The following is a 9,398-nucleotide window of genomic DNA, read 5'->3' as shown; positions in this document are numbered from 1 at the left end:
ATAGCCTGTGACAGAAAATTGTCTATGCTGGTCCAGGTCTTCGCACAGCTCCGATATAATGGTACCTCCCTATATACGATATTTTGATGATTTTAGCCACATTGTTCACCGTTTATTTCAAGTTTCGAATTTGAATATGGTAATGGCTAATGACAAACAATGCCTATGTAGGTCCACGTCGTTTAGACCCCAATATAATGGCAATATTCGGTATTTTTAACATTTAACAGAATTTTTTAAGGATTATATATTTTTAAAAATTCCAAATGGTGGAGGGTATTCAAAGTTACTTACTGCTTAACTTACTTACTGCTTTTTAACTTTTTAATCCTGGCGAAATCACAAAGAGACGAACAGGTCAATTCTGACCGTTACCTACATGCCAATAGGAAATATATCGGATATATATAGCGAAATATGTACAATGTGTCTACACAAAGGAAGGGAATGTTAGATAGAATGCTATATCTCAAGAATAGCTGGACCGATTTTGACAAATTTTGTCAATTCAGAATGCTTCTTTGACATTAAAGAATAAAATCTAAAAAAATCGCATAAAAAGATGCCAACAACCTTGTTAATATAGATTTTGTATTATTTTGTGACATATTTTTATTTTTTCATTTTTTTGTCGCATGCGTTTTTTTTTAATTTTACTTAATATTGAAGTGTATATTTTGTAATATTTTTTCACCTTACAACATAGGTTGGGGTTAATATATACACTCTGCAATTATAATCCGATCCTTACGAAAATTTTCAATTTTCAAATTGAGGCTCGGAAGGGCTAGGCTTATTGTTTTCAAAGATGTCCGCAATATATTTAGGGGTTGAGATGGAACAAAAACAGAAAAAAATTCCTGATCACACAATTGAAGCCAATTGAGAAGATAGTTAAGGAAGGGGAAGAATTCTAGCATTTTGGAAGACCATTGGAAGACCAACAGCACGACGTAGTGCGTAAATATTGGGCAAATGTCCCTGTTCAAAATGTTAAGGGTAATATGTGGGCAGTACTCCGTGACATAATTTCAAAAGCGAAATCTTCCAAAATTGATTTGGACATTAAGGGGCTTCTAACATTTTGTAGTGTTGTAGGGTATCACATGGTCGGCCCCGCACGACTATAGTCTTTGCTTACTTGTTTTTCTAATAACATATTTCACATGTGTAGGCACATTATGTATTACACAAAATATTTTATACAAATACAAAAAAAAAAAATAAATAAATAAAAACAGAAATTTAATTACCATACTGCCACCCTTTCTCATCGACAAATCTGTAAATTGTTGTTTACATCCCAGTGTCTTCATTAGACCAAATAATAATAATGCTGCTGCAGTGTCCATCCCCAGACAGTAGGGCATTGTTACATTACATTCAGACACACGTATGCGTCAACGGTATCTGTATTATGACAACATCGTTTTTTAATTGCTACCTAGGCGATTTTGACGACAGAACATAATGAAATGACAGAAGTCCAGACCCATAATTATCCAAGTTTAAATTTCACGCTTTAAATACGTTTCACAAAAGCTAAGTAAGTAATTATGTCATAAAACAAATACGGTATTATTGCATTACATTTAATTGAGTTAATTATTTGGTCATAAATCAGTGAAGGGGCTAAGCTTTTAAGGGGTTAAATAATAATTAAGTGTGCGTTGTTGTTCTAAAAAAATTCTGTTTAGAATATAACTCAATTAAACATTTTATTGTTGTTTCTTTGGTGTTTCGTGGACACCAGTTAGTAGAACTAATTGCCATTAACTATTCCCATTCTTCATCTTAAAATCTTTGATATAAATGCAGTATTACAATAAAATATTATTCCCGTCATGTTTGGTGGGAGAACAATATTCAGCAAAATACCTATTTTGGCCATTAAAACATGGTATCGATTACATTATGCAATAGGCCAAGCATTCATTGTGGCGGCGGTGGTGGGTTCAAATGACATTACTTAACACTTTTTTTTGGGTTATTGTGGACAAGGTTCGTTAAAAAAAAAAAAAAAAACAAAACAGATAAACAAACAAAAATACTATTGACCAATTTATGATACTGTTAGCCTCCTTACCATTGGCCATGATGTATTTCCATTAAATGAGGCTTGCAGTGACCAGCCCTCCCCCCCCCCCGTAAATATGGTGTTAGTATGGCACACCAACATTTTAGGTGCAAGTGTGAGTTAAACATCGTTTATAGAAGTGTAGCTGGGAGTACTTATAGAGTACGAATATTGACTGCACCCGATAGTTGCTTATCGATTTTTTAGTTTTTATTGTTGTCATTATTGTTGTGTGGTTGCTGACTGCCTAGCTGGTGGTAGTAATGTTACAATTGTCGGGTTGGTGTTATTGCAAGTTGCAACCGCTGTTTGTTGCCAGAGCTATTGCTGCTGCTGCTGCCGGTTGTATATGAATAATGGACAATGACTTGTTGAATTTGGTTGTTATTACTCGCAGCCGAAGAAACTGTTAATCTTGTTATTCGAGGTGTTATTATTGGTTAGCCGTAACCTTTCAGACATATGAGACATTGTCTTGGGAAAATAATTTTGAAACAAGTAAAAAAGCTGTAAGTTCGGCCGGGCCGAACTTTAAATACCCTCCACCATTTGGTACAAATTTGGCAATTTCCAAAAAAAATAAATAAATAAATAAAATAAAATCCGTTAAAAAATCTGTTAAAATCTTAAAATACCGAATGTCTATACGACGACGTAGACCTGTATAGGCAACTTTTGTCATAAGTTATTACAATATTTAAATGCGAAACTTTAAGAAAAATCTGTTTGCAATATAGCTAAAATCATCAAAATACCGAATATAGGGGGTACCGTTATATGGGGGCTATACGAAGACGTTGACATACACAGACAATTTTCTGGCATGGGCTAAAGTATCCATTACGAACTTCAAATGCGAAATTTGAAAAAATCCCGGTAATTAATGTGGCTAAAATCATCAAAATACCGAATATCGGGGGGTACGTTATATGGGGGCTATACGAAGGCGTGGACCTACATATCCCATTTTCTGTAGTAGGCTGTAGTATCTATTACGAACTTTAAATACCAAATTTGGAACGGTTCCGTTAAATAATGTCGCTATAATCATCAAAATACCGAATATCAGGGGGTACCGTTAGGTAGGGGCTATATGAAGACGTGGACCTACATGGCTCATTTTTTGACTTAGGATGTAGTATCCATTACGAACTTCAAATACCAAATTTGAAACGATTCCGGTGAATAATGTCGCTAAAATCATCAACATACCGAATATCGGAGGGTACCGTTATATGGGGGCTATACGAAGACGTGGACCTGCACATACAATTTTCTGTCTTAGGCTGTAGTATACATTTCGAACTTTAAATGCCAAATTTGAAAGAATTCCGGTGAATAATGTCGCTAAAATTATCAAAATACCGAATATCGGGAGGTACCGTTATATGGGGGCTATATGATAACTTAGACCTACATGACCCAAAATATACATATATCCAAAATTTTAGCCTTCTATCTCAATTTGTTCGAAAGACAGCGTGATTACAACAGACAGACAGACGGACATGGCTAAATCGTCTTAGAATTTTACGCTGATCAAGAATATATATACTTTGTTGGGTCTGACATGAGTATTTCGAGGAGTTACAAACGGAATGACAAAATTAATATACCGTCCATAGTATGGTGGAGGGTAAAAAAGGAACAACAAATATGTGAATAATAGGCAATGAATTTGCACATAACGGAGCTAATTTTGTGCACTACTAGCTGAAGAGGGTTACTTTGATTGGTACGTCATTAATATTCATTATACTCTCTCCCATATGGCTACATAGGGTACATATACAGGGTGATATAAAAAAACTGCAACAAAGTCAAACGCCATTATTTTTACATTTGCTTTTAAAATTTTATTGAATGAAAGCAAAAAATGTCGGAAATAGCATCAAATTTTAGAATAAGGTTAGATTTGTTCGAATTTGTCACCTTTGGCACGAATTATGACCTTCAAACGGCCAATGAAACCGTTACACGCTGCACGAATGTTTCTCTGCGGTATTTTGGCCCATTCCTGGCGAACCGACCGATGTATTCCCACTTCACACCAGATCATGGGTTAATACAAATATTAGGATGTGTGAAATTTGAAGACAATCGGACTTTTACATCACATTTTATGAGATTGTAATTATTCAAAATTTTGAGGTACTTGATGGAGTGGACCGATACTGTCCATTTCACACCTGTCCTAGCACTGACGCAAATATTAGGATTTGCAAAGTCGGAGCAAATTCGGATTAGCCTTTCTCTTTCTGTACAATATATATATATATATATATATATATATATATCTATATCTATAAAAGAGGAAAATGTTTGTATGTTTGTTTGTTTTGTATTTTGGCCCATTCCTGGCGAAGCGCTTGCTGCAGGTGATCGACACTTTGGTATTTTTTAGTGCCAATCTTGCTTTCCAAAATACTCCAGACACACTCTTTGTACTCATTTTGTAACCATTCTTGGGTGGCGCGTGCTGAGTGCTATGGTGCTGAGTCCTGTTGGAATGTCCAAGGTCTGCGCCCAAAATGTTTGCGTGCCCAAGGCTTTAATACACCCTCCAGAATATTTTTGGGAGATACTATTCGGCATTTATTCTGATGCCACGATCGATTAATACGAGCGGAGAGCGACCACCGGCTGTTATGACGGCCGGCGCTTGAGTTCTGAATGTGCCAACCGAAGGCGCACATTTTTAGCTGACCTCTTTGGCAAGTAAGCACGATAATTTTGTATGCTTACAAAGTGCTGGACAACGAATTTTTTCTCATCGGATAAAAGCAAATTCGGCAGTTCACCACTTTCGGCCAAGCGAAGAAACTCTTTAGCTGTTTTGAGTCTATTTTCTTACTGCTGAAAAAATGTAATGATCCTTTCTTATTCTTTGAGGTAAATTATTCTGTAGGAACATTTTGACCACCAGACAGTCATACAGACGGATGGACATTCTTAGATCAACTCCAAATGTCCAAAGAGACCTGGGGTCTAAAAACTTTATTTAGAGAAGGCACGTTTTGACCGTATTAAATCTTACAGAGTGAAATTAAAAAACTGCAACTAACTTCAGACTGCTGTCATTTCTAAGTCACTCGTCCGACAGCAGTTAAAATTATTCCAGTGACAACTCATTATATTGTTTACAAGCGTACAAAAGCATTTTGGTGAGAATCTTCCAGAAAAAAAGTTATTCGTGATGGAATTCAAGCGTGATAATGTGATTTCTTTATATTTGGCTGGAAAACCACAAGTGGGTATAGTTAGAGCACTCCAGCAATTAAATGTGAATACATCTTTTGTGCCTCGTACCATCGCTCGTTACCGTGATACTAGTAGCGTAGCCCAGCGTCAAGAAAGAGGACGGAAGAAAGAGCAACTTGATCGAAAACCGCGTTGCAGTGGCCGAAAAATGGCTCGTGAGATGAACTAATCCCAATATTCCATTAGGCAAATATTGAAAAAACAAGTAAAAAAGTATCGGTCGGCTTTGCCGACAGATGTATACCCTCAGCCCTCTTCACCCTCTATGGAGTGGGTTTTTAAAGAATGGGTCAATATTGTCAATTTCGTATCGGACCTACATAAATATGATATAAATATTATTATAGTAGATGGATATAGGAATTGTAAAGAATCACTGAGTTGTTTCGCAATTTATGACAGATAAAAATATTGAAAAATGTGTCTCTTTGTGGGTGAGGTACCAGGAGTTGTTCGCAGATATATAGGATCATCTTCAAAACAGATCTTGTGTTAGCAAAAATAATTTGTATGTGTGAAATTTGAAAGGAGTTTAATCCTTATTTCGCTTTCTTTGAGCGTTATGTTTTTCAAAATTAGATTATTGCTTCCTTTCTGTGCAGAAAATATATATCTCAAATTTTCGACCATTTGTGGGGGAGGTACCATAAGATGTGGACCGATATACTTCATCTTAACACCAGAGCTTGGGTTAATATAAATATTGGGATGTGCGCCATTCGAAGACAATCGGACTCATACATCACATTTTATGAGAGTTGTAATTATTCAAAATTTTGACCATTTGTGGGGGAGGTACTTGAAGGAGTGAACCGATATTGTCCATTTTTACACCTAACGTAGAACTGATGCAAATATTAGGATTTGCAAAGTGAGAGCAAAATCGGATTATCCTTTCTCTTTTTGTGCAAAAAATATATTTTTTGCAAATTTCGACCTTTTGTGGGGGAGGTACCAGAAGGAGTGGACCGGTATATTCCATCTTAACATCAGATCTTGGGTTAATATAAATATTGGGATGTGTGAAATTTCAAGACAATCAGACTCTTACATCACATTTTATGAGAGTTGTGATTATTAAAAGTTTTGACCCTTTGTGGGGGAGGTACCAGAAGGAGTAGACCGATATTCTCCATTTTCGCACCAGACCTAGCAATGATGCAAATATTAGGATTTGCAAAGTAGCAGAATAATCGAATTATTCTTTCTCTTTCTGTGCAAAAAAAAAAAATATTTTTTTTTTTTTTTTTGAAAATTTCGACCTTTTGTGGGGGAGGTACCAGAAGGAGTGGACCGATATATTCCATCTTAACACCAGACCTTGGGTTAATATAAATATTGGGATGTGTAAAATTTTAAGACAATCGGATACTTACATCACATTTTATGAGAGTTGTAATTATTCAAAATTTTTACCATTTGTGGGGGAGGTACTTGATGGAGTGGGCCGATATTTTCCATTTTCATACCCGACCTCACACTGACTCAAATATTAAGATTTGCAAAGTTGGAGCAAAATCGGACTATAATTTCTATTTCTGTGCAAAAATTAAATTTTTTGAAAATTTCGAACTTTTGTGGGGGAGGTACCAGAAGGAGTGGACCGATATTGCCCATCTCCGAACTCGATCTAAGTTTAACAAAAATATTACGATGTACCAAGTTTGGACCAAATTGGATACTCCCTTCGAGAGTTATCGTGCGCACCAGCCAGCCAGACAGACAGACAGACAGACAGACGGACGGACGGACGGACGGACGGACATCGCTAGATCGACTCGAAATGTTCTGAAACGGATTTGGTCCAAAGAGACCTAGGGTCTAAAACCGTTATTTCGACTAGGCACGTTTTGGCCGTATCAAATGATATATACCCTCTGTAGCCATATGGCTGAGGGTATAATAAGCTCGGGGTAGAGCCATTGAAATTCCAAAAAGTGCAAGAACTTACAAACTTACAAATAGACAAGTTAAAAAGTATCAGTCGGTATTGCCGCCAGAGATATACCCTCAGCCTATGTTCGATTATCTAAATATATTTTGACTAGTGTTAAGGTTAGTCAAACGTCTGACCCTCTATGGGACAGATCCCGAAGGAATGGGCCAATATTGTCCATTTCCTATCGGACCCAAAAATATGATATAAATATTTCGACAGATGTGCCAAGTCTAAATGGAATCGGATGTTAATTTGGCGATTTATGAGCTTCATGGGTACTCAAAATTTCAATATTTTGTGGGGGAGGTACCAGAAGGAGTGGACCGATGTATTCCCACTTCACACCAGATCATGGGTTAATACAAATATTAGGATGTGTGAAATTTGAAGACAATCGGACTTTTACATCACATTTTATGAGATTGTAATTATTCAAAATTTTGAGGTACTTGATGGAGTGGACCGATACTGTCCATTTCACACCTGTCCTAGCACTGACGCAAATATTAGGATTTGCAAAGTCGGAGCAAATTCGGATTAGCCTTTCTCTTTCTGTACAATATATATATATATATATATATATATCTATATCTATAAAAGAGGAAAATGTTTGTATGTTTGTTTGTTTGTTTGTTTGTTTGTTTGTTTGTAATTTATGGACTCGAAAACCGCTGAATAGATTTTCCTGAAAATTTTCATATATACTGCAACATCGCCTGAAAGTAACATAGGCTATATACATTTTTGAATTTCCACTTGGAACTGGAGATATAGCATCAGAATCGGAGGTACCTCCCAAAAATTTAGATTTTATATGCACATATATATTGATTGGTTGAAGATACAGTCTCCAAATTTGGAATACGTAACGGAATTCGGAACAAAAATAAGTTTGCCAAATTATATTGTAATCGGTTCAGATTTGGATATAGCTTCCATATATATTTTCGACCGATTTCGTTCATTTGATGTCTCAAACACAATATGAAGGTTCGATTCCAATGAAATTTGGAATGTGTGACGGGATTTAATCCGAAAATAAATTTGTCAAATTATATTGAAATCGGTTCAGATTTGGATATAGCTCCCATATATATTTTCGGCCGATTTCAAGCATTTGATGCACCAAACACGCTATGTATCCCCAATTTCAATGAAATTTGAAACGTGTGATAGATTTTATCTAAAAAATTGATTTCCTAAATTATATTGAAATCGGTTCAGATTTGGATATAGCTCCCATATACATTTTCGGCCGATTTCATGTATTTGGTGGACCAAACACGGTATGTATTTCCAATTGTAATGCAATTTAAAATAAGTAACGGAATCGGGAGCCAAAATGAATTTGTCAAATTAAATTGAAATCGGTTCAGATTTGGATATAGCTCCCATATATATATATTCGACCGATTTCATGTATTTGATGCACCAAACGCGCTATGTATCTCTAATTTCAATGAAATTTGGAAGTTGTAGCGGAAATTAAAACAAATATACATTTGTCAAATTATATTAAAATCGGTTTAGATTTGGATATAGCTCTCATATATATTTTCGACCGATTTCATGTATTTTATGCACCAAACACGATATGTATGTTCGATTCCAAAGAAATTTGGAATATGTAACGGGATTTTGATTAGAAAATAAATTAGTCAAATTATATTAAAATCGGTTCAGATTTGGATATGAGTGGCTAAATTTGCATGAGTGGCTAAATTTGGTACAAAAATAAATTTGACAAATTATATTCAAATACGCTCAGATTTGATTATAGCTCCCATATATATACTAAGCCGATTTCACATATTTGATGCACCCAAAGCGAGAGAGACAAAATCCCGTTACATATTCCAAATTATATTGAAATCAGTTGAGGTTTGGATATAGCTAACATATATATTTCGGCCGATTTCATACATGTTATGCACCAAACATGATATATACGACCGATACCAATGAAATTCAGAATGTGTGACGGAATTTGACTACAATAATAAATGTGACAAATTAATTGGAAATTAGTTAAGATTTGGATAAAGCTCCCATATATATATATTATCGGCCGATTTCACATATTTGACGCACCAATTTCAATGAAATATGAAAGGTGTGGCG

Source organism: Musca domestica, unplaced genomic scaffold, assembly GCF_030504385.1.
Source record: "Musca domestica strain aabys unplaced genomic scaffold, Musca_domestica.polishedcontigs.V.1.1 1, whole genome shotgun sequence".
Classification (NCBI taxonomy): domain Eukaryota; kingdom Metazoa; phylum Arthropoda; class Insecta; order Diptera; family Muscidae; genus Musca; species Musca domestica.
Note: the sequence above shows the minus strand (reverse complement) of the source record.